Source organism: Vicugna pacos, chromosome 29 (genome assembly GCF_048564905.1).
Source record: "Vicugna pacos chromosome 29, VicPac4, whole genome shotgun sequence".
Classification (NCBI taxonomy): domain Eukaryota; kingdom Metazoa; phylum Chordata; class Mammalia; order Artiodactyla; family Camelidae; genus Vicugna; species Vicugna pacos.
In genome coordinates this window covers 16388059-16414788 of record NC_133015.1, presented here as the reverse complement: position 1 = coordinate 16414788, position 26730 = coordinate 16388059, and the positions used below count along the sequence as shown (strand labels likewise).

The following is a 26730-nucleotide window of genomic DNA, read 5'->3' as shown; positions in this document are numbered from 1 at the left end:
GCCGGGGAGCGGGCCGGGCATCCCCGCGCGCCGCCGCTGGCCTGCCCGGGGGCTCGTTCGTGCCCGGAGACGCCGGGAGCTGCCGGGGCCTTGGAGAGCTGCGGCTTTGCAAAGTTAGCTCGAGGAGGAGAAGGCTCTTCTTCAGGGAGTCCCTGCTCCCCATCATTCCTCCCTTCTTTTCACGCCCTCCCTGGTCTGCTCGAGTGCCTTGTGTAATTTTTCCCCCTTCCCTTCCTCCCCTCCGGATTTTGTTTGAAGACTTTGACTTGGTGATTAAAGTCTGTCTGCTGCATTCAGGTACATTTAGTTAAAAAAGAATTTTGATTCTTCTGAAGCTTGAGTTTATTGTTCAGATTGCATGGCAGTGAAGTCCCTTCAGTTATAATAATCTTTGAAGCGTAGGGTTCTGGTGGGGGGTACAGAGGGAGCAGCGAGGTTGTGATCTCTGGCAGCTGTTGGATATTAAAGCCACATGTGGTGCTCACCCCATCCCAGTCCTACTGTCCCCTCCCTCCCGCCCCCCACTCAGGGTTTAAATCTGCTGTTATAAATCTCCGCACCCCCGCCTCCCCTCAGGATCAGCTCCTGGACCCCCTGATCACACAGAGCCCAGGAAAAGCAGTGTAATAAACCCCCCATCACACAACTTCGAGATTTCCTAGAACTGGCAGGAACTCTGTTATGGGATTTCAACTTGACTCACTGGAAATCTGCTTTGAAAATATTTCATTCATTTTAGGACCAGGAGGGGCAAAGCTGAGTGAAAGAAACTTCTTAGACATCACTCAAAACTTGAGTTTTTTTCTATTCACTGCTACAAAGACCCAGAGTTTGAGAATTGGCTCCTCTCCACCCAGATGCTCTGGAGAGCATCACTCAGAGACTGAGGACTTTAGTCTTTGCTAAAAGCTCCTTCAAATCTTCGAACCTCCTCCCACCACCCTATTCCATAACCCCTTGGTCTGAAGGGAAGTGTCTCAAAGGCCAAACTTCCTGCTCAGTCTTCTGAAAGAGGTAAACTTTCTGCTGTAATTGTGATAGAGGAAATTCACTTCTTGGCTCTGGCAAAAAGGAAAGAACCCTGTCACAAGGGTTGTGAGATGCACAGGTTAGCTTCTGGTTGACTTCTCGAAGTAAAATCAATATACTTGAGCCACCAGGGGCCACATTCTTTGGAAATGCGGATCTTCGAGAGTACACTGGTGATCAATAGAACTGTGTACACGTCCATGTAGCAGCGTCAGAAAAGCATGTTTTTAAGGAGATTTGACTTTTAATAGCTTCAGATTTGGCTTTCATGAAACTTTGTTGGCGAGCCAGTCTTCGGCTCTCGAAGAATCTGAGTCACTTCTCAAGTTGCAGTAGTTACTCCTTTCTGGAGGATTATGACAAAAGTACTAAGCAAAAAAGCCTTAATTTACAGAAATAGATAGCTAACCTAACCTATCTTAAAAACCAATTTGTTGATCTTTCTTTAAAATATCATCAGTTTTTCCTCTAATCTTAACACCTGATGAGTGGAATTGATAGTAGGATATAGAGTTAGAAAACTTACGGGATGTATAAAATAAATTGCATTTTACTCTTTACAAGTAGGTCATTTTATGATTTCATTCTTCTTATCTCATTCAGAGATGATGGACTCTCACTTTTCCTTTCCTTTGTCCATTATTTGTACATGTACATGTTCACACACACACACACACACACACACGCATAAGTGCGCTGATTGGCCTGAAAGTCATCCTGAACAGAAGTTTCCCCTGACTTCCTTTTTGTTTTATTACCGTTCAAAGCGCAAGATCTGCTTAGAATACTTGACTAGATTTCCTCTTGGAAGTATTACTTATAGCAACATTTGGGTATTATTTATTATGGCGACATTTAATTCCCATCTATTTCACTTGGTCACCTTCAATTGATAGAGTCAATCCAGTTTTAATTTTAGCCTGAACTGATATGTACCAAGAGCTTTAAAAATATTCAAACCCTTTGGCCTGGTAATTCCTTTTCTAGGAGTCCTTCCTAAGGGAATGGTCAGAAATGCAGACAAACAAAAGAAGTTTTTTTTTTTTTTTTTAAATAGCTGTAGTGTTAAATAAGTGCACTGGTAAATTTGTTGCAAAAATTTGATAATGAATTCTTAGGTCAAATTTAAATATTTGTTATATTAGTTACTGTTTTCGGTTTCTGTCAATGCTTCATCAGCGTGGATGAAGGGTAACTCTTATCTTGATTACAAAGAGATGAAAAGCATGTTTTTAGTTTTACCAAGAACGTATTTTTATTTACATGCCCAGAAAGAAGCAAACAAAATAGCATTATTTCCCTTGACTAAATGAGCATAGGGCCTGAGGGAAAACTTTTTTTAGTAAGATGATTTCTCATCTCCAGCCTTTGGCCTCTTAAAGAGACAACACATCTCCCCCCCCCTGCCCTCCCCCCCAGATAGTCCAGAAACATTGCCTTTTTTCTCCATCCCTAGTGTCAGTCTCTGCGCACCTTCTCTCTGGTGACCACCCCAGCAGACGCTTCTTGATTGAATGACGCTCTGTCCTTGAAGTTTGCTGCTGTCCTTTAGAGTGGCTCACTCTCCCCACTGGGTGCCAAGGCGGCCGTGCTTTCTCCAGCCTCTTGCCCTTACCTATCTGCTGGGCTCCTACTGCACTTTTACGGCTCCATCATCTCCTTCAGCCAAACTTGTATGGTCCCATCCCTCTCTCCGGCCCAGGCCAGAGTGCTCACTGCTCAGACCCACTCTTCCCTGCAGCCCCCGCTTCCCTGGCACCAAAGGAAGCGACTGTAGAGGTGTCTCATTCTCCTAGAATGCAAGCTTCTTGAAGACAGGGCCTCATTTTACTCATTTGTGTTTCCCCAGACTTTTGTGCAGTACTTGTGATACTGTAAGTACTTGGTAACTGCTTCCTGAATGAGTGAATGACTGAATCAGCGAACTGACCCGTCTTCTCACCTCCCACCCCATTTTTAAGGACAGTTCCTCAATCATCCTGAAACTTCTGATTTTGGTTTGTTTTTTCCTTTTGGTCTGTACAGACGGTGGAAGTTACTTAAGTTTTGCTTAGGCAGTTTGTATTATGTAACAAAAAGTTTTAAGTTAAACAGGTAGTACCTGCATTTAAAACAGAAACATAATTTAAATCAGGCATTGAGGTATTAAAGACTTTGTCACACACTATTATTTCAATTTGTTATAGTCTAAAATTTCACTTGAGACCATAGATAGATTACATTATCTGGATTAATTATTTTTAGGTTCATAAATAAAATGGTAGAGAGTGATGGAATTTGTTTGAACTTATTTTCTTGTTTTCCTTGGGAAATGAAATTTTGTGCTTTATTAGGAATATTCTAAAACATTAGAAAAAATGCTTTAATGGACCTAATATCCAGTATTTGATGTCCAGAGTCTGGACAATAGTAAGTTGTAACCGGTTTCCAGGAGAAAGGACAGAACAGGGCCGACTTCAAGGGTGTATCCTATACCGTTGCACAGGGCCACCCACTTCGAAGGACCTCAAGCTTGGTTTAATGCTCCACCATCACCATCTTGAAATTCTTGCTAATTTCATCTTTGAACTTGTGCTTTGCAAGTGAAGGCCAGTGGGACATGGGGGTGTGAGCAGAGCAGATACATGAAAGAAAGAAAACAGCTTTAGACCTCAGTACCTTCCATAGCACTTTGTTTCTTACTTTTTGAACAAAAGGGCCCTCTGTTTTAATTCTACACTGGGCCTGGAAAGTCCGTGTAGACACATTTGGCTGCAGCAAGTGGCGTTGAGGCAGGTTGATCATATAATTTTCCTTTAAATTGGGACACTTCTGAGATGAAAGAGAATTATTAACAATTACACTGGGAGACAGATGTAAACTAGGATTGTTGCTGGCCAATCAGAAAGCAAGGTTATTCCCCATTGTAGGCGCATTACGACAAAGACTGTGTGTCTTGTCATAAACAAAAGATGTTTGAAATTTGTTGCTTGTCCAGGCTTTGATCTTAGATACCCCAGAATCTGGGTCCTGTCTCTAATTTACTGTGTAACTTCGGACACATTCCTAAACTTTTCAAGCCCCATTTTCTTCACTTATAAAATGGGGAAACAATAGCATTTCTTAAAGTTGCTTTGAGGATGGGATGATGTGGCCTCTGGGATCGGCCCAGTGTCTGGCTCACAGGAGGCCCTATAAAGAGTCACAGTTGTTCCGTCTGACTCGACAGTTGTTATACAGAGCCATGCGTGTTGCTCATGCTGGTGTATGGTTCTTGTCTCTGTTACATTCTCTTCTGCCTTTCTTCTGTGTCTCTGAGTCTCTTCTTTGTTTTCTCTCTCTGTCTTTCCCTTTGGTCCCTGAGGTCCTTCCTTTGGTGATCTTGTAAATGCCTTGTTGGCCGTAAGACAGGGACAGGAGTTTGCATTCTGTGTAACACAGCCAGCATCAGTATGGTGCTCTACAGTTTACACCAAACAATTGCATATTTCTTATCTGATTTGGCTTCATATATGTGTTTCTCTCAGATCTTTCGAATGGTGCTCTTTAGAGCTCCCAGGCTCTGGGGTTTGGCTTCACGGGCCTCTGGAGAGGGTCAGGGGGAGCTGAATGGTATGTCTCCAGGCTCCCCATCCTGGCATCTCCTGGCACAGCCTGACTTTCTTCTGATTTGTGGTTTTGCTAAAGGAGTTGGACAAACCACTTATCTGGATGGTAAACTCCCAGAGAATAGAGATGGTACATTTACTTCCTCTGAATGCTTTTCTCGGCCTCATCACGGTGCTTTGTAAATAGCAGGTGCTCAAGAAAACAAATAGGCAGATAAAGCAAAGGCAAACCAAACGGTTTGAACAAATCTGAAAACAGCCTCTTTCAGTCGTAATCTAACGTTTCTGGGCAAAGGTGAATTGATTCAACACGTCATGCTCAGGCTTATGTTGCGGGTTGAGCTGTATCCCCCTCAGAGTCATACATTGCATCCCTGACCCTCAGCGTACAAACAACCCCAGGACCATGTGGCAGTAATAAGAGGAATAAGCAGAGTGGCAGGGAGACAGCGAGGGACCCCCTCAGTGGGGGTCCAGGGAACTTCAGGGGAGAGGTGGTGAGAGAGCTGGTTCTGAAGGATGAGGAGGAATGTGCCAGGTTGGGAAGAGAATGATCCATCCTGAAGGAGGAGTGTGTTCCGGGGGACCGTGGCACAGCGTGCTGGGGTGCTGGCGTGACCTGGGTGCTCTGGGTGCTGAAACATTCTTCCTCTGCAGAGATAAACAGTCTGTATGCTTTGGGGGTGTTGGTAGGCGAGGAGGTAAGTTCAGCTCACTTTGAGAAGGCATCCATTCTTAAGAATTCTGACTTCAACTAAAGACAATGGGAAATCAGTTGTGAGGGGACACTTGCCTTCTTATTAATAACAAACAAGTCTGAGACCTCCAAGGGTGGCCCTGGGAAGGGGTCTCTTATGGGAAGAAGTTACCAGCCAAGAATCTATGAATCTGTGTCTCAGACTTTCGCCTTGGGGTTCCTTCTCATTCTCTGTTTCCACCACCTCGTTGGCCCTCAGCGTACACTGCTGCTTCTGCAGTCCACACAAGCGTGCAGAGAAGACCTGTCCATGCAGCTCTTAATCTGGGATAGGTTGTAACCTTCAAAAAGTTGCAACTATTTACTAAGGGAGGGTTCAGGCCAGTAATCCCGGAAGCGACATGAAGCATAAACATGGTCTAGCTTGTGCAATGCAGATTTCTGCTCCTACCGAAGTGGTCTTCTCTCAGCATCTGCTGACGCTGCCCGCTTTTTATTCGAAGCCCTGAGGCAGCTCCTGTTTGAGCGTCCTGCCTGGACGCCACTCCTGGCCTGACTTGACTGTGTTCTTTTTTTCCTAGTCATGAACCCAAATGTGTATTCATGAGGATGGCACCAGGAAGCAGCCCTTAAGATGTCTTGACTCTGGTAATGAGTGTGCTGTGGATTAAATGAGTCTCTTTCATAATTCCGATTTTTGGAGAGTTCCTCATGTGGCCAGAACCTACTCTCTGCACAGAGGGATGTGTCTTTAGTCTTACAGCTTCATCTGCATAATTAGACCATATTATATTATGATAACATTAATATGAGTAGTATTTATGGAGATTAGTTTTGTTTCTTAGCAAGAGAATTCAGTCAACAGGATTGAGGAACCAAGATTGAAGTCTGGTTACCCATTAGGCATTCTGCCATTTCATTGGTCCAGGTAAGAACTGTGGAATGTCTGATCTAAGGTGAACATAAAAAAACAAATCCAAACAAAACTCAAACAAAATCAGCCCAAACCACAAAAAGCCAAACGGCCGACAATCATGAGACATTTCTTGAGTAAAACCCTCAGTATTTACGTTCACTCAGAAGCGGAGGTTTAAGTAGAATGGAAAACGTTATGGTGGTTTCGAGCTTGAAGACAGGATGGGGACGGTCGTGAAGTCAGAAATGGAATGCGAGGGGCAGGACAGCATGGCGAGGAGGAGAAAAGTGAAGCTGGTTTTCGACTTGAGCTGCAAATGCTGCTATGATTTTTGAGGATAATAATGTGGAATGTAAGCAAGAATTCGGGGGCAAAAGTTAGAGGTCTAGAAAGTAACTAATCACGTATGTTGAAGCCGTCAGGTAGAAGAGATGATACAACAGAAATGACTTAAGGAAGAAAACATACTAACCAAGGGTGGATGTTAGGAAGCCGATGGTTAAAGTTTAGGGGATGAGGAGAGTGCACTGGTGATGTGGACTGAGCTGTCAAAGATTGAAACAGAGAACCAGGAGAGAGTGATCTCTTGAAAGCCAAGGAAGGAGCTGGTTCCTAGAAGAAAGTTTTCTTGAAACTGTCAGAGCTTTACAGAAGTTGGCTGTGTGAAGATGGAAGAGGCCACTGGATTTGGCAATTGGAACGTCAGAAGGGTTCTGACTTCGGGTGTGTGTGTGTGAGCAGGATTTTAAGGATGAGCTGGAAGACAAGACCTGAGTGGAAGGAAGCCGTGGAGATGAAGACTGATGGGAGAACTACTCAAGGAGTTTGGTGGTAAATGCACGGAGAGAAATAGGTGATGAACTTAAAGGGGTGATTTTGCCTAGGGATGTTTGAGGGAGATGGGGATCGCCAAGGAGAAGGAGACAATAAAAAGGGAATGAAAGCAGCTACAGGAGAGCGTGTGGAAGTCAAGTGCATCTTCTGGTAAATCTTGGTACGAGCCCCCATGGCACTGGGAGATAAGGAAGGCACTTGGCAAAATTCTCTGAGCCATCCTGCCGTTACAAACCCACAGCAAAACATCATTACAGAGTCTAAGAATGAGCAAGCTGTCTCTTGTATGTTTTTTAAATCCTGCTGCTTCTTTAGTCTAGAGCTTGGGGAACTGCTGGGATGGCCTTTGCACCTCCCTGTGAATACTCCCCAGCAGCTCTGCCTCCCACACTGGGACAGTGGGGTGATGTGCACGGGTCAGGACATTGGCACAGGGAGAATGATGATGACCTGGGTTAAAGTCTCGGTACTGAAATTTACACACGGTGTAACTTTAGACAAGTTACATAGCCTCTTTATGCCTAGTTACATGTTTGGAAAACACATTCGGTAATATCTCAGAGGGCTGGCCTCAAATTTGAATCAGCTTCTCCCTTCCCAAATTCTGAGTGTGTCTCCTTCCCCTCTGACTCTGCTGCCTCACGGGTTGAGCCTGGCACTTACTAAGGCCAGCTAGCCTACTCCTGACCCCTTTCTCTTCCAATGCTTCCTTCATAGATAAAGAAAGGTCCCGAGGAGGCCAGACGGCCAAGGGAGGGATGGTCTCAGCACCAGGGAGGAATGTCTCCTTTGGGAGGAGAGAAGGATGGTAAGGCCAGGGTCCCCTTTGGGGGAGGGAAGTTGGTGACCTCTACCTGATCTCTGTGAAGTTGAGCTCTTATTTTCTTTGTGTTTTGTTTTATTTTTGTTTTGTGGTTTATATTTGCCTAGAGTGAGATGCCTTGAAGACAGTAATAAAGATCTGGAACATACACTTTTAGGAAGGGTAAAGGGATTAAACATGGCCTTCTGAGTTTGGGTGTGTACTATCTTTGTATACAAATATATCTTTGTTTTAAAAAATGTGATTTTCTTAAATGCAGTATACAAATTTAGAAGTTAAAAGACAGAAGTAATTTCTGATTTGTCACCTCTCTTATGACTAGGTTAAAATCTTGAAAATAATGACACAATAATTTTTTAAATCCATGCTACAAGTTGTATAGAACTTATACATTACATTTAAGGCACATAGCAATCCTTGTACACACTTTAAAAAAGGAAACATTGGTTTATCTGACAACATTTTGGTCTGGTTTCATTTTTCTCAGTACTTGTCTTTTTATTATTCTTTTACTATATGCCTGTTAGATTTTAATACCAGGTACAGTTGCTAAGCTTGAATTTTGAGTACAATTGATTTGACCTAAAAATAGTTGTTTTTGTTTTTATTAACTCTTTAAGAATCTTATTTGTAATACTTACTTTTCAAAATAGATGGAATTTAATTATTCTCAACTTAGTAAATGTTTCTTTGCTTGAAAATGCGGTCACTTTCCCAATGATTTTGAGTATACTCATTCAAATCCTGATGCATCTAATTAAAACTTTTTTTCCCCTAATTTTTTCCCTATTCTCATGAATTATAGCATTTGCTTCATGAGTTCAGTGACTGTGATTTTAAGAAAATTGATATGTTCAGTTGGGATTCTGATATTTAAACACTCTAGTTAGTATAGATGATTTCAAACTTTGAATCCTTGAATAATTTTTTAATTTCTACTTTTGCCTTATAGCTTAGTGTACAAAAAAAGACCTATTTTTTTTGGAGAATGTCTAAGCCAAGGACATGATGTTCTGTTGTTAATGCTAAATGCCTGCTTTCCATGAAAAGGCAAGCCCTTCATTTGAAAAGGTTAAATGGTGTAATACTTAAGAAATGACTCCAGCTAGTTAAATTTAGAAGACTGATATAAAACTATGTTTGGGGTTTATAGCAAAAGTATAACAATATAGAATATGAATGGGTAAGCATTTTTATTCACTGTAAAGCTCTCTGTCTCTGAGAAGGTCAGATAAGGGTTGATATCTGTGTTTGACTTTGCCACTGTTGTGATTTTAATTATCTATTTAAATTGTCTTCTTGCCAGGAGGAAAGGCTTTGTAGCTGGTGGCACATTTGCAGTGGTTGTGCAAGAAGCACTGATGTTTTCCTTTGATGCCTTGTAATGCCTCAACTTGGCCTTGCTGAAGTGCTCCTTTAGAGTCTGGTTTTTTTCTTGTTTGAGACCATTGCCCCAAAAAAAGAAATCTTAAGATTCTGAAAATGACATCTCCTCTTCCAAAGTTTTATTTCTGGTGGTAGCACTAAGGGAAGAGCTATGGCAAGACAGTATTCACCTAACTGGTAGCCCCGCACCCACACTTCCCAAGGTTATTTTAACAAGTCATTACTTTCCCAGAGGTGAAATGAGGGTAAAGGGGACTTCCGTTTTCTACGCTGTGTATCTATGTCGTGTTTGACTTTGTGTAGCTTCAATATGTATAGAAATGTTTTTTATTTGTATATTTTACATTTTATGCATTTTTGAACTATTTTAGACACACTTTTGTTTCAATTTTTCTCACCCCTCTTAATAATGAGACCTCTGGCAGAGACTTCTGATTGCCTGCAATATTTAATACTCTTTTCTTCTGTAATGATAAGTTTTAGCTCAGTACCTGATTGTCCAGCTGAAGACTACATTTCCCAGCCTCCCTTGCAGGTAAGTATGGGCATTTGTATAGGTTCTGGGTAACAGAGTGTGAGCGGAAGTGGTAAGGTGTTGTCTTACTATGAAAGAGTATTCACTACGACGTTGTCATGGCAGGTGATGGGGCAGCCATGTTGGACCATGAAATGGAAGCCACATGTTGAGGATGACAGAATAACAAAAAACAAGGAGTCCATTGCTTTATTAAAGCAGTCTAAATCTGTAGCCTATCAAAAATGGTCCCAAAAGATAAATCAGTACTTATTTAACTCTGTGCTTGTCATCTTTTTTGAGATTTCCCATTTTGCTTCCAAGTTCTTATTGGTTTATGTAAATTATTAATGAATTGGCAAACTTTAATTTTTTTTGCCTTTGTCTTGTCAAACTGAGTAATCTTAATGGTTGACATATTTTTAAACATTTTTTAATTGAGTTAGTCATTTTACAATGTTGTGTCAAATTCCAGTGTAGAGCACAATTTTTCAGTTATATATGAACATACGTATATTCATTGGCACATTTTTGTTTGCTGTGAGCTACCGCAAGACCTTGTATATATTTCCCGTGCTATACAGTATAATCTTGTTTATCTATTCTGCATATGCCTGTCAGTATCTACAAATTTTGAGCTCCCAGTCTGTCCCTCCCCCTTGGCAACCACAAGTTTGTGTTCTATTTAACATGTATTTTTAGTTTTTCTTTAATGAATCTCCTCTAGCTCTCCCAATGATTTCCCTGGATTAAGTGAAAACTACAGTCTCTTCTTTTGCTACTGACATACTTCAGTTTTTTCTTTAGAAAAAGAACAGTATTTTTTTTTAAAACCGGTACTTATAATTCTTTTCCCGGAAGACCAGAACTTTGTGTTTATTATGTATATTTTTAAGGATATTTGTTCAGCTGCTTTCTCTGAGGCCAAACAACCATAGTTTAAATAACACAGGATTGTTTGTGAATATGAACACGGCATGTAATCAACATGCCTTTTTTGCATCCTTTCTTGGAGTGCTGGTTTTTAGATTTCTCAGTACTATTGCCCAACAGTGTTCCAGGGGAGCAAGCGTCTCAGAGCCATAAAGTCGTTCAGAGATCTCTAGTCCTTCTTTCTTATTGCTTCACCGTTCCCTGGGACCAACTGGATCTGCATCTGTAGGACAGAGAGCCAGTATTTTATATGCTTTTCCAAGTGGTCCCAGTGTGCTGAGGCTGGGGAACCAATCCACGAGGGTGTTGTTCTTGTCCATATGGTTGAAGCGGGCTTACCAGGATCCTTTCACATTCCTGCCCCAGGGGGATGGAGGATGGGAGACAGGTTCCACACGTCACTTTTCACCCTCATCCCCTTGACCAGAACTTCGTAACGGCTGAATCAGCTGCAAGGAGATGGGGAAGTGTAGTGTCTAGTTGGGCAGTCATGTATTGAGCAGCTGAGGCACGGAGAGTTTTACACTAAAATTATGAAATGCAGAATTAATATGAAGGGCACAGAGTAGTCTCCGCCACATTTTGGGACCCTGTGACTTTTTAGGCTTGTTCCTCAGAAAATCATTTATATTAGTTCTTGGATTTCTTTACTGTAAGAACCTGTTGTACTTAAAATACCATTTGGAGGATTATTTCCCCCTAAAGTAATATATTCTTGCCCACATAGAAATCCATTTCATGTTTTATTTATCCGTCTCATACGTTTGTAAGGGTTCCCTAAAGACTCCCCGCCACCCCCAATTGTTTTTCACTATAGGAAGAGTTTGGGAGATTTGGAGACTTTGTGTAATTAAAATGTTTTTCTCAAGTCTCTCTCCCCGAAAAAGTCCCAGGATAACATGGAAATCATCATTTATGATACATTTACTTTGTGTCAGGCACTACATATTGCTTTATAACTCACAGTTCACAACTACCTGCAAGGCATGTATCCTTGCAGCTCACACCTGAGGACGCTGGTCAGTTCCTAAGTGGGAGAATGGGATTCTGAGTCGATCCATTGTGTTGCTGGTGATTCACTGGCTTGGGCATTTCTAGCTGGTGGGAGCAGCATGATTAATTAGGACTAGGAAGACCGAGGCAGATGTTGGGACCGGGACGTAGCACTTGTTGACTCCGGAAGTACACAGAAGCTAGAAGTCAGGAAGGAACAGTAGTTCATTTCAGGCAAACTGTCAAAAGCAAGTGAGCAACAGAAGCTCACGGTCAATCCAAGACAGGGGTTAGAGCCAGGCAAGCACTCAGGAGCCAGAGATTGCCCAGAAGTCAGGAGTTTCCCTCACAGAGATTAAAAAATAGACAACTTTAGATCTCCTGTTAGTTATATGTTAATGTACCCCATTACAGAGAGTAGTTTCAGCTTAATTCCTCCTGGGTCATTTTGGATCTCTGTGTGTTTATTTACTTAGTACTTCATAGCAGGTTTGAACTCTTTATGTGTTAAATATAGCTCATGTTTATTCTATATATGATTAAATCATACACTATTTGAAGCAAGTGTTAATTTTGTACACATGTGGGCACACATGCACACACTCTCTCTCTCACACACACAGACACACACACACACTTTCTACTTTCCAAAATCTGTGTCCTGCTTTGCATTTAATAGGCATTTTATAGATCACATTGGTAGAGAGCATTAATATAATTTAAACGCAAATGAAGTGAATCCATAGTTAAAATGATCATTATACCTGGGAATGTTCTGTTTGCCAAGCCTACTTCTTTTGATTGGATGGATAAGGGAGGGTAGCTGGCATTCAGGGAGTCACAGAATGAAGTTTAATGAATGGACCTTGTTGTTAGATAGGGGCATGAAATTCCTTAGTTTCTACCAAGGACAATTAGTGCAACCATATAATTGTGTACTAACGTCCAAAAGGGAATCATGCTATGGACAGATGAGTATAGTTTTCAATTGAAATATGAGAAGTTGACATTTCTCCTGTGTATTTTTCAGTGAGCTAATAAACCTCACATATAAATTGTACCTTCTCAGTATATAGTGAAATTTTCTTGACAGTAGCAAATATTCTTTGGGATTTACTTTTTTTTTTTTTTAGTTTATATCTAAGGTTGACTTAGTTATAAGGAACATGATAAGTTAGACTGTCAGAAAATTTGAGAGTTTAGTTAATGCCTGAATGGATTCTTAATTTTAAACATGCATATATATATATCTGTAGTTGAGGATTTGGGTCAGGTTCAACTTTCATGGTGTTAGGAAAATATCAGCAAATGTTTTGAGAGATCCAGATAGTCAGCCTGGGTATTTGAATAAATTCTTAAGAAGAAAAAGCCTGCTGATTAGATTTAAAGAAAAATATATAGCTTTATTATGTTGTATTTATATATCCTCCTTACAAATTACTTATTTTCTGTCCTGCCAGTATTCAGAGTTCCAACTCCTCTGTGATATATCAGAATTTTCTTTAGGATTTGATGTCTATTAAGTGAAATTTGCAGTAATTTTTTAATGAATCAATACAGAACTAAAAAAACCCATTAAAATTGAAATAAAAATTTAAAAATATGGAGGTTTCTCAGAAAACTAAAAATAGAAGTACTGTATCATCCAGCAATTCCACTCCTGGGCGTATATCCAAAAAACCAAAAGCACTGATTTGAAAAGATACATGCATCCCAGTGTTTTTAGCAGCATTATTTACAATTGCCAAGATATGGAAGCACCTTAAGTGTCCATCAACAGATGAATGGATAAAGAAAATTTGGAATACTACACAGCCATAAAAAAGAATGAGAATTTTGCCATTTGCGGTAGCATGGATAGATTAGAGGGCATTATGCAAAATGAAATAAGTCAGCCAGAGAAAGAAAAATACTGTGCTATATCACTCATATGTGGAATCTAAAAAATTCAACAAACTAGTGAAGATAATAACAAAAGTAGCAGATTCACAGATATGGAGAACAAACTAGTGGTGAACAAGTGGGGAGAAGGAAGGGGGAGGGCCATATCTGTAAATGGAGTATAACCTTTAAAATTGTGAATCACTATATTTGTACACCTATAACTAATGTAATATTGTATAGCAACTATACTTAAATAAAAATGACATTCTGAACAGTCTAAAAAAAAAACACTAGAATCAAAGTGATTTTTTATTCGTTTCTGAAACCAACTCATTTAATTTGTGAAAAACCTTATTTTCAGCATAGTATAATGTGTCAGTTCAATTTAAATATTGCTTCTAATATGATGAACATTATGATTTATCCTCTCCAAGAATTGTTTTAAAAAATTAAGTCTAGATATTTTGATTCTTAATGTTCCAGGGCCTGTTTATTGAGCCCCTACTCTATGTCAGTCACAGTCCTAGGCTCAGAGGATACATCATTGACAAGAATTAAAAATCCCTGATTTCATGGTGCTCCCACTCTATCCAGGGACTAGAAGACAAATGAGGAAAATGTGTGCTATAAGCTAGTCTAAATGGCAAGGAGAAGGAATGAAACAGATGGAGAATAAAAGTCTATGTGTATTTTGATATTTTATATAGGATGAAAAGGCAGGAATTCACCCCTTTCTGTCATGTTTCTTTCTGTGAAAGTCTAAAAGTATTTCAAAATCACTTTTATTTTTAACTGTTAACTTTAACAGGCTATATCCAAGAGCACAGCATTAATCAGGTCACTTGTTTCACTCCTCAGTATAATTATAATTTAGAGGTGAAATTATGCATATACATTATTAATAAAGTTAATAGAACAGATTGGCGAAAGCATGGTGACTCGAAGACTGAAGTCTTTAGTTCATTCTCTAGCTGCCACTTTTCAGCACACTGACTTTAATAGAATAAGCATTTATTTTTGGGAGGTGCACACTCAAAATATGCTGCCTCACTCTGTGAAGTATCTGTACCCCTGAGGAGCTGATTTTGTAGAGTGTTTGCCAGTGACTAGGTTTCAGGTCCCGGCAGCTTTGTGTCCGGTGGGAACCGCAGCCCAGGTTGGGGTTCAGCGTCGGTGGGAACCCAGTGCTGCGTGCACTGCTCCTCTGGCTGAGAAGCTTCTGCTGCATGCGGTGTCCTTTAGCCCCCAGGGGGCTGAGGCATGGGACACCGGGGTGGGAGGCTGGAGATCTTGAATGTGTACCAGGATCTAAAGTCGGTGGTCTAACTGTTACGTTAGATAACCTCAGATGAGTTCAAAGCTAAGGTGTGAAGTCTTTTCCATAGGTTCTACTGATGTAAAGTCTTTCCCTGAGAGGGAACAGCGAGGGTAAGGAGTGTACCTTGCAACCCCCTCCCGCCCCCACCGTTCCGATGGTATGGTCTCCCTGGTGGCTCTCTAGAAGCCACCCCCTTGAGGAGTGTGGACAGCTGGATGCAGCCCATAGTGGCCTATAAAGTGTCATCGGCAGCCACTGCCAGAGGTGGGGGGAGGGGAAGGTCACGTCAGGACTGGGGAAAATACACTCTTTCTCCTCAGCATCCTGGGCCTTTGTTTCTTGCCTTGTTCCTAATAAAGTCCGGGAGCTCGGATTCTGGTGCTGCAGGTTTTTTCGGGGTTAGTCCTACAAATGGTATTGTAAAAGCAGACTTTGGTGGAGGTTCATTCTTTAGTTCACCGAGTTCATAGCATGAGGGAAGGGAAACAGATTTATGACCATCGTCACCACCAACTTCAGAATAGAAATCGATGAATAATTATACTAGATTGAAAGAAGTGTAACTGAAGGGAAGGGATTTAGCTGGCTGGGTTGTTTGATAAGATTGCGTGCTTTCCCCTTCCGTTTCCCTTTGGAGACTGGTCCAGGGCTAATACATCACAGAAGTTAAAAGGAAGTGCAAACACAATCATCACAGGAGGTAGAGACCTTGTCCATTCACTTCTTCACACTGTTTGGGACTTGTTTCAAATTGAGGGAAAACGTGGGGGACTTATGTCTCCTCCGTCAGTGGCACTGGCTTAGAGAGTGTGGTGTGACGCCGGCAAAACTGGGACTAAGTCAGCCTTAATGCTAACAGCCATTGTAGCAAACTCGCTGCAAGAATGATGCGGACTGCATGGAGTGAGCTCTAAAGGCAAGTAGATTTGTTTAATGATGAAATGCAAGGGGCAGAGCCTAGGAGGGCAGTCAGATATGGATGATCCCTCTAACTCTGTAACAAAATGTTCGGCCCCATCTGGAGCTCTTACGTGGGGGCTTGGAGATCTGTTCCCTCTGCTCAGTGTCTCCGTGCTTGTCCAGTTTATCAGTCCCAAAGTCCCAAGAGGAGGCACGGAGAGCTGACGGTGCTCATTAATCAGAGCACAGTAAATGCCGCTGGGGTGAACACAGGGAAGCAGGGCCGGAGTTAGAAATCAGTCTGAGATGACATCTGGACCAGCCAGAGAGTCATGAAAGGAACTGGGGTCAAGGGTTAACACAGCTGGGGTCTCTAGTCTGTGACACAGAATCAAGGAAGCAGCTTCGGGGAATCTCAGCCGTCTCTTACACTTGAGAAATGTAGTTCCTGCTGATGGATCCCTTCCCACCCTGGTCTGATCATCCCCTGTCCCTTCGCTTTCAGGCTTCTCTGGCACAGACTGCCTCACTGGGTAGCTCAGAGAACGGACTTCTGGCTTGTGATGCCTTGTGAGGGATGAACGATCCTATAGTAATAAAGATTAGGACTAATGTTTGTAACCCAAGGAGATGTAGATTATAACTGCTTTTATTAAGCTTATTTCCTGAGATGATTGGAGCAATCATTTGAGCCAGTTGGTTTATAGTTACTCCCTTGGTCCGTTTTCTACCTAGAAGTGTTTATTCATGTTTTATGAGTTTTTTGTATAATTTAGAAGAATGCTTACCAGCCACCAGGGACCTCCCTTAATAAATCAAGTCTGACCTTATCTAGGGACTGAGCCATTAGGAAAGGCTTGAAAACATTCCTGATGGCTTGTTTGAAGGTTGCTGTTTATTCCGGTCAGGTCAGCAGCTGGACTTAGCTGCCACTGTGTAAATATTAGAAGGGTCTTCTTTGGTCCACGTATGGTCCCAGGTGGACACAGGTGGAATGGGTTACTCCAGACAAAAGGAACAGAGTTAGAGAATCTTCTGTCCATCATCTGAGCCTGTCTTCATGCCCTATAATTCAAGTTTCTGTAGCTCTGTGATTTTTCTAATTCCCAGCACCCTAAATTCTTCTTTGCCTGGTTTGTTTACACTGTTTTTATAATTTGTTTAGAGATTTGGGAAGTATGGAGAAATAATAAGAGAGAAATCAGTTATCTCCATTTTTGGGAAACCACAGAGCAAGGTGGTTTTGTTTATCAGCTTAATGGTGTATGTTTAATAGTTGCTGAGAGGGAGGTGAAGATCTGTTTCTTCTTGGGGTCTCAAGTCTCTGAGTTTCATGTTAAACAGTGTAAGGTCCAGATACAGTTTAGTCTTCAAACAGCCACCCCACACCCAAAACCAAAAATGCACAAAAACCCCCGAACTTCAGATGAGAGCAGTTCTTATTCCTATGAAGAAATACTGTAATGATCATCAGCCCTTTGACGACATGGGATTAATTATCCCAGCAAAAATAACAATGCTGCTAATCTATTTTCATGTTTCTGCGTCTCTGATGGAACCAATTTATAAATAAAGGCTGACATTTTCCTTTGCAGTTCTCAGCCCCACTGATTCCCTGTGGAGATTGGGTTGGGCTGCCAGTTTGGGAAAATGCACCCCAAATACTTGGTGTTAAGAGTTCTCACACTAGTAGCTACAAACCCATGTTTTCTTGATCAAGAGGTAATCAATCCTCTTTTGACTTTAGAGTAAGAAATGTGAAATAAATCAAGAGAAAATTATTCTCTTCTGAGATTGTGATGTAATTGGTGCCAAACGTTAAGGCTACTCACAGCAAGATAAAGAGCCTTGGGAGCCAGGACAGAGCCTTGGGGAGCAGGGCCGCCTTCCTCCAACCTTTGACACTGCAGGGCCTGCACTGTCTGGAGCTATTTACCAATTATATCCTTCTACTAATTTACCTAATGCCAACAGATTCTCTTTCATCTATCACTCTAGTGACAAAGAGTGGTGGCTTTTGAGTAGATTTTACTTTTGATAGGAATTGTTGGAAAGACTCTCATTCCATGGTTTTGCTTTGTAGAACAGTGATTAAAATGGTCCCGCTGAAGAATTGGTGCAGGGGAGTAGTGAGTGATGAAGGTAGCTTAGGGTGAGATGGTGGATGGCCTTGAATGCCAGGAGAAATAGTTTAGAATGAATTTAGCAGAACTTGAAGAGCTCGGGGAGGTTTTTGAGCAAGGGAGCCACAGAGTTGAACTTTGATTTGGAAAGTCATCTGGCAGATTGGCTTTTGGCAATAGATGGGCAGGAATGGCTCTACTGGGGACAGGTGAGATTGGAAGAGACCAATCCATTACGCCCAACAAATACTGGAAAGACTAAGTCACTGAGGAATATGACAATGGCCTTACTCCTGATCAATTTAATTAGAATCTCAGAATAGGGGGAGAGAGAGTGGACAGTCAGTGATTAGTATTTTTAAAAGGCTCCCTAGCTGATTCTGATATGTAGGTAAGGTTGAGAAATGCAGGGAAATGAATTAAATGGCATTAGCCTACATATCAATCAAGACTGAGCTAGAGATAAGTAATGTGGGTCCCATGCCCCTAAAAAGGTGATCAGTATGATTTATGTGTTTGCTTCCTTGGAAAGTGACAGAACTCTGAGATGACAGGAAGAGAGAATGAGTTGAGAATTGGAGCACATTTGTGGAGTAGTTTAAAAGACAGTATGGAACAGGTCAACATGATCAGGAATGAGAAAAGAGACTATAGCCATGGGCCAGAATGGGCTTTTTCTGCAGTTGAGAGCCTTTCTGATTCTCCCCTTCCATGCTGTTGACGAAAAATTTATCAATAGTCAATCTAAGAAAGGAATGGAAAATTGTATTAGAGCCAAACTGAGGATTGTAACCTGGGAGGGAGTCTCTCAGAAGGCTCTGAGAACTTCCGAAGAGGTGCGGGGGAGGTCAGTGATGTGATTTTGGCGAAGGGGTACGTGCAGCCAGGAGCGCATCTTGGTAGAAGGTTGCTGCTAGTCATGAGGGACAGACATCTCAGTTAATGGTCCTAGTGCTTTCCTGAGTGTGGGAAGATGCAAGAATCCAGGTTCATAAAACATGTCTCCCGAAAATATCTACCTATCTGAGGGCCAGTTCTGCCAGTGTCCCCAGAGCATAGAGTGCCCATCCTGATCTTCACCCCGAGTTCCTTTCAGGGTGTACTGTAGGTCAGTGACCGCCATGGTTGATGACTTCATTCTTGTAAAAATGGGTGGCAGGCAACTTTCTTTATGTTGCAGTCCCCTCCATTTTGGTCTTAATTTCAACCAAGGTTTGACCAGTTTGTCTCATGGCACTAAGAATGCTCATTGTCAGGTAGGGGAGGATTTCACTGATGGGCTGTTACTAGACCAGGCCCTGTTAACAGCAGCCAAAAGCCTCTGGACCGCCTGCCTTACTAGTCTGCTATGGTCCTGGGGATGGTTCCCTCTTGTTGCTTCTTCCCAAATCTAGAGTTACACTATTACAGTCATTGATCCTATACAACTTTATAGTTGGTCAGTCATTTCAAATCACCCAGTTATCATTAATTTTATCTGAACCTCAGTCACACTTTTTGGTAATGCATGAAATAATAATCTTGTAAAATGGGCAGAATACAAGTAATATAGCCAAATAACATTAATTGGGTCATAAATATGTTTTTAAGCTAAGAACTTCCACTAAGTGCAGCCCAGTGTCTCCCCAGGACATCTGACCAGTCTGTTCCGCACAGGTCACTGTCTTTAAGGGACATGGTGTATCGCATTGTGCGTGAAGTTCACCAAAGATGTCTGCACGTACAAGATGAGTGGTGGGTCGTTGTGACTCCATACAGGGTTAAGAAAGGACTGTTATCGTCTCAGGAGTTACATGGCTGGTGCCAGAAGGAGAAATATTGATCTTTATGGTTGAGCAGGTGTTTCTGCCACTGGGGGGTCTGGTTAAGATGCACTGTGCACACTGGAGGGGAGGGAGGAGGCCCAGATGGGCAGAGAAAAAATTTTGTTTAAATTTTTCTTATCTTGTCATAAAATATGAATTCTTATTTCGTCAATGCATTACTCTAGTTCTCCAGATACATAAAACTTTGAAAAAAGGAATACTTAAAAAAAAAAACTGCTATGCAGTGGGAGGGTTAAACAGATGACTTGGTACAGTGAGACCTGACTTCTGGTCCTTCCACGACTTACTAAGGAAAGAGGGAAAGTTACTGACATGCGCCAAGTGACTGCCATATGATGGGCATTTATGTCCATTACCACTAACCTTCATAGCAGCCCTGTGATGTAGGGATTAACCTCCCAGTTTTATAGGAAAGAAAAGGAGGCTCAAAGGGGGTCGCCAGCTTGCCACAGAGTACACATCTGCTCTTGCTCCAGGCCTGCGCCGTTTCACCTCCCCTGTGCTGTCTCAGCGTAGGTGAGAAACCGGGGAGATGAACTTCGACTTTTGTAATAAAGGAGAGCACAGAGACTAGTATTATTGCTGTCATGGTTAGTTACTGTAGAGATAACCCAGATGGATGGCTCGTTCAAAGTCACCTGAAGGAAGGTGACAAAGGAAAAGATGTGCAGAAGAACCCAGAGTCCAAAAACCCTACCCCAAGAATAGAAGAAGGGTTGGGCTGAGAACATAAGTCAATTCATATTACTTCTGCCACATTTTCCTTTGCATTGACTCTACTGGCTCTTAACTCCACCATTCCACCCAAAATGCCTTTGTCCAAGTCTCCAGTGATACCCGTAGTGCTACAGCCAGTGGTTAGTTTCTCAGCCCTGGTTTTACATGGCCTCCTTCCGCTCACTGAGGCACTTCCTTCCAGATGCTACACCCTCCTGACTTGCCTCCTGCCTCTTTCTGTGCTCTGTCCGCCCTCTGTGTCCTCGGCTGGCTGCTCTTCCCCACGTGTCCTTGTTGGAGCTACGTGCTATGTTTCCTGGAGCCCAAGGATTCATTGCTCTGACGTTTTCTCTTTCCTACCTACGTTTATTCCCTTGACAATCACCCTGAACGTCAGCCTTGAATTCCTGCCTCTCTTCCTGATGTCTGATAGGCGTCTCTGACTTCGCCTGACCAAAACCAAACTCATCACCCACCTCCTCCCCCCCCCGCCGCCCACACCACCTCCCACTCTCTCCCTGCCAAGCCTCATCCTTCTGAGATCTTACTCTCGTTGGTAAACCACAACTTAGTCTTTTTCTCAGTAGCCCGCATCTGCTGTGCCAAATCCTTTTAGCTCTAGCTTGAAAAAATACCCAGACTTTAACCACTTTTCACCACCTCTGTCCACTACCCGGGGCCTGAACCTATTTGGTTTTCCTGCAGCCCTAAAGCAGGAGTTTATAGCGTAGCCGGAGCGAGGCTTTAAGAACATGTCAAGTCATTTTGCTGCTTTGCTCTGAATCCTCCAAATACTTCTCACCTCCTTCAGAGGAAGAGCTGAAGTCCGTCTAGCGGCCTGGGAGACCCCGATCTGCCCCTTTACTCTCTGATCTTGTTTCCTGCTGTTTTCCCTCACCTTCTAATCATGACCGCCTCTTGGCTGAGCCTCGAACATGCCAGGTGTGCTCCTGCCTCAGGCCTTTGAACTCTTGTTCCCTTTGCTTGGCACCTTCTCATCCCAGGGATACCAGGTCCTTCTTTTCCTTTAGGTCTTTGCGCAGATGTCACCTCTCAGGAGGTTCTTCCTTGACCACTATATTCCAAGTGGCGACCCCTCCGTCTTGAGCCCAACGCTCCCATCCACGTTTCCTGCTTCAGTCTCTCTCTAGCACTTGCTGACGCACTAGTTGCCTTAATTGTTCTGTTGGCTTATGTCTGCTTCTTCTCCCACTAGAAAGTGACCTCATTAGGGCCGGGAAGGGATTCATGACCATTTGTTTATTACTCTGTTCAACCCTTATAACAATGCCTACCATGTAGTAATGTTCAGAAATATTTGTTGAATGAATTGCTGTGGGTCATATTCAATATCATGTTAAGGTATAGAAATATTTTTAAAAACTCTTTGTTGAGAAAACTTCTTGAAACATTCACCATATATTGGAAAGGTATTGAAGGTCTAGTAAAGGGGGCCACAAACTTGAGTCAGATCTGTCAATGTTAAGAGTTTGCAAAGTAGGTAATATCAATAATAAAATGAATGAAGAAAAGAGATATACTGACAAAGTTAACTTATAAAACTAGGAAGTAACTAAACATTGGCAAAGTTAAAGAGAAGTGAAATTAGCTGGAGACTTCATTTATAAGATGTCATCCAGTGGTTATCCAATAATACATTTCAATAGTAATAAAAAATAGTGGAAGTGATATTATTAAAGTTTCGATTTGACTTGGGTGAAAACAGTTAACTAATTATTTTCCATGTGTCTGAGCAAAGCAATAAGACAGCAGGGGTTAGTGGCAAGTATTCTTGATGTGGGAAAGGAAAATGCTACTTTGGGAAATAAAGACACTGTAGAAATGAACATTTAGAAATCTGCAGAGGATTCCACAGGGGACTGATGTGTTTTCTAAAGTTCTCTTGTGATGAGATATGGAGGGTCCTTTCCTAAGTGCCAGTTTGTGAGCATAACACATCCCATTCTCAGCTTGGCATTCTAGAGCCTTTACAAATAGGTCCTTACCTTATCTGTCTAAACTCACTTACTATAGCTACCCCTGAGGACTCCTTCCTGTAGGGTTAGTTTGGTTCTCAGGTGATCCAATTAAACACCTTCTGACTTATCTTCCTGCCTCTGCCTCTGCCATTCTTTCCACTGGGATAACCTTTCTCTTCTTGAATATTCATATTCTGCTTGCCTTTCAAGACCCAGTTCACATATCACTTTTCTGCACTGACATCCTTCCTAATCTAGCCCACACCACTCTTACCTTCATTCACCTCCTGTATATTTTATTGTTCACAACACAGATTTCATCACTTCAGTATTACTTGTCTTGCATTGCCATTTATGTTTTTGTAAATAATTATTTGTGTGGACATCACAGTTTATGACATTGTCATATTTGTGCCTGATGGTAAAGCAAGTCAGACGTTTTACAGATGGGAACAGCCATACTGGTAAGAGTCTCAGAACACAGCGCTGGAGTTAAACATGAAATAGGAGAACCTAACAATCTCAATTGTTCTAACTTTCCAGGTGCTTTCACTTACTGTAAAACTTACTTTTTTTCCTTTATATTTTCCATAGATCCTAGCATATGTCTAGGTGTTATGTGTCTGATTGGCTCATTGCAGTATATGCTAGAAGTAATTAAGAAAATATTTTCTGAATTATAAAGTTGTACTTACATTTGCCTTTCTGTACTTAGATTGAAAATTGGAGAAAAGGCAAATTGTTACTAAAAGTTTCCTTGATGTCTCTGATAAACAGCTTTTAAGAAATAATTTTATCGATAGAAACTCATTAAGTGATGTTTGAAAGCTCCTCTCTCAGTGTTGCTTTTGTGACACTGCTCAGGACTTAAACTGCTGAAATATAATTTTTCTGGTATCTTGGTTAAAAAGAAACATCATGATTGCTAGATTAAAAAAGCAAAAAAAAAAAAAACGAAGAAAATCTGTAGAATTTTTAAAGCATTCCAATAAGTTTGATTTTAAAAGTGCGAATTTATAAGCCTTTTCATGTCATCTGCCAAAAATCTATTTTAATAGGTATATATTATCTCTTTCTATATATAAACATATAACATTTATATTTTAGTAGATATTATTATTTTATAACATGGCATGAGATCAGTTAGCTAAAATCTTACTTAGAAATGTTCTGCTTTTATTAAGTTTTGGAGTTCATTTGCCCATAAAAGGAATAACAAAAGGATGAATGAAGTGGAGTGAACTTTTTAAAACTGCTTTTTTTGGTAGATTAAAATAGTATGATTGGCCAAGTATGAGGGTGAGAAAATGTTCCTACTAATTAATCATACACATTCTGAGAATTTGTTTGGGGCTGATTGTACAAAGCTAATACAAAGAGGAAGCCACTTAACTTGTACTGCAGTGAATGGTTATGACGGTCAGTTCTCCCAACCTAGAGATACTCTAATGATGCCATTTAAAAAAAATTGTGTTTCAGCTCTTTCAATTTTACCTATGACTCTCAAGGCCATAGGTCATAAGAAGCTTTGCAGGGACGGCCTGGGTCTTATGGAAGATTTGCCTCTGGGGGCTCCTCCTTGAAGCCAGCCAGCACATAGGAGGTGTGGCTGCTCTGGGATGAACATGTTTTGAGAAGCCTGAGCCACATGGGGAGGCCTTAAAGTATAAGATACCCTAGAGAGAGAACCAAGGCCCAGTAACGGCCTCCTCCAAGGGTAACAACCACTCGGACATCATCCAGCGCCCTAAATTAGTTTTGTCTTGCTTTGAATTTGTGTAAATGGATTTATCTGCTATATACGCTTTTGTGTCTTGTATCTTTCACGTAATGTTTGTGTGATTTATCCACATTATTGAGTGCAGCTATAGTTCAGACATGCTCACTGCGATACAATGTCCCATTCTATGAATTCATCACAGTTTATCTTCTATTCTTGATGGGCATTGGGATGGTTTCCTGTTGTTGGCTATTCTGGACAGTCCTGCTATTAACATTCTTATAAATGCCTTTGGTAAACGTACGTTCACCTTTCTGTTGGCTGGTCTGGGGTTGTTTTATGACTGTTTTGTAGTTGTTAGTTTCATCTCTATGAGTAGCCTATATGCCATGTTAGACTAGGCTTTTTTTTTTCTTTCTCATCACAGTGCCTTGCAACCAGAGTTCAAGTTTAGAGAGGTTATTAAGGAAATATACGTTGATTAGTCATTTAGAAGTTCTAAAGCCCATATTCTTGGCTTCTCTAAAAAGTTCTAAACTAATCACAGAGTTCACAAGCCAGTCTTTCAGTACAAAAGATAGGAAATATCCTTTTAATTAGACATTCCTGTTGAATTAATAACAGCTTATTGGAAACTTTTTCATCTGCCCGGAGCTATTGTTTGTTGTTTTGCAACTAGCGTGAGAAAGAAAATTAGTTTGTTTCTTATAATGATAAAAGAAAGGACAGTACTAAACAGCTCAAGTTTCTGTGTATTATTATACCAAAGGGTTTTAAGCTTCAGTGAATCACTTGTTAGGATAGAACTGATGAATTATATTGGTGTCTGTAACTTGAAAATAGTCTTACAGTACGTATTGTCTATTTTGATGAGTTCTGTGTTTAGAGATGCATCATATCACTTTCTGTAATATGAATTAATGGGTACTAAAATTACAGTTTTTTTCTTCATATCTAATCAACTTGAATTTTCTTGTTCTTTGCTTCTTTGCCATAACATCTTTACTATCTACTTTAAAAAGCAATGATAAAACTATTCCAAAGAAGTCAGGTCTGATTATTTCCAATCCCAGTACATTTCCTTAAATGCCAATACCATATGGAAAAGTTTGACTCCAATATGCGAGACTTTCTTTTTTCTTTTTTTTTCCTCTTGGACAAAAAAAAAAAAATGAGTGACATGGAAGCTCAAATTGATGTCAGATGGTTTTATAGCCTGTGGTTTTTGTTTGTGGTCATTAACTCTGAAGAATCAGGATATACAAAAAGATTAAAGAATCTTTTCAACTACCAAGCTTAAAATATGTATGTTTACAAACAGATGCCATGCATTTTGTCTTGGTTTATCCTTGCTCCTTTAATTGCTAGTGTTTTTGTTTTGTTTTGTTTTTTAATTCTGTGATGTCTCTTGCATCTTCCCATTCATTTATTTATTCAGCAAACATTTATTGAGTGTTTTCTCAATACTGCTCTGGGTCCTTCCATTTTCGGAGACATGTTCCTCCCTGGAGGAGATCACAGTCTAGTGGGAATACCAGATCAGTAGACAGATATTTACCGTATGACATCTAATAGTTGTCATGGAGAGATTAGATGTCACCTAATAGAACAAAGTAGGATCAGAGCAACTCATTCTGCCTAGGGTAGTGCAGGAAGTTTTACACACAGAGCAGATAACCTTGGAACTGAGACTTGAAGGAAGTATAGGAATTTGAACAAAGAAGTGGAGGGAAAGATCTTTATGCAAAGGGAGTAGCTTAATGCATAGGCACAGAACTGAGAAGGATTTGGCATGTTCGGGAAACAGTGGTAAGTTCCTTTCCTTAGAGCTAAAGGCACCTTGGAGGGAAGAGTGGGGATGACGTAGGTTACCATTCTCACTACCAGAAACAAAAGGCCAGTCTTCCCCCAGGTGTCTCCCATCCTGTGTGGCAGTAATATGGACCCCATAATCCTCTGTGGAATTCGCAGGAGTTGAAGAAAAGGTAGGCTTTTGATCAGGAAAGAGAATAGGATTGAGTATTATGAAAAACAAACAAAAAAAGAATATGATGAATGGGGGAGAAAACCCCAGCCTATTCTCAGAACAATGCATAGATTAGTTGGCCGTTCCTAGCATAGGGAAGCTACAGATGAAATGGGCACACCCTCAGGAGAGAGCTGGGGAGAGCTGAGCATGGCTTGCTTTGTTTCTTCATCTGTACTCGGTGACCTGGATGAAGTCCCAGAGGGCAACTGGGTGGAATGGGTGCTAGTGTCCTTGGTAACAGAAGCAAGCCACGAGATGATTTTTTTATTAGGAAGATACAATGGTCTGAAAATGGGGAAAGTAAAATTTAAAGACACAAATACAGATTTCTGATATTCTGCAATTATTGGGAAAAAGAAGTTAGGTGATTTAACAAATGCCTAAAAGAAGAGAACCATCTTATGAGACTCAAGGAAATAAGTGTCATCTTACCAGGAAGTCCTGGATAGAGGAGGGTGAAAGTGTCTCTTTACCCTCCTTCAGGGCATTTCATTTTGTTTTGGACGCTGTATTTTAAGAGAC

At 41.2% G+C, this 26730-nt stretch overlaps 1 protein-coding gene across 2 annotated transcripts in view; it reads left to right on the top strand.

Moving 5' to 3' along the window:
• PREX2 (phosphatidylinositol-3,4,5-trisphosphate dependent Rac exchange factor 2) overlaps positions 1-26730 on the top strand; it is a 235978-nt gene that overhangs the window by 426 nt on the left and 208822 nt on the right. The gene's annotated exons all lie outside the window — the stretch shown is intronic.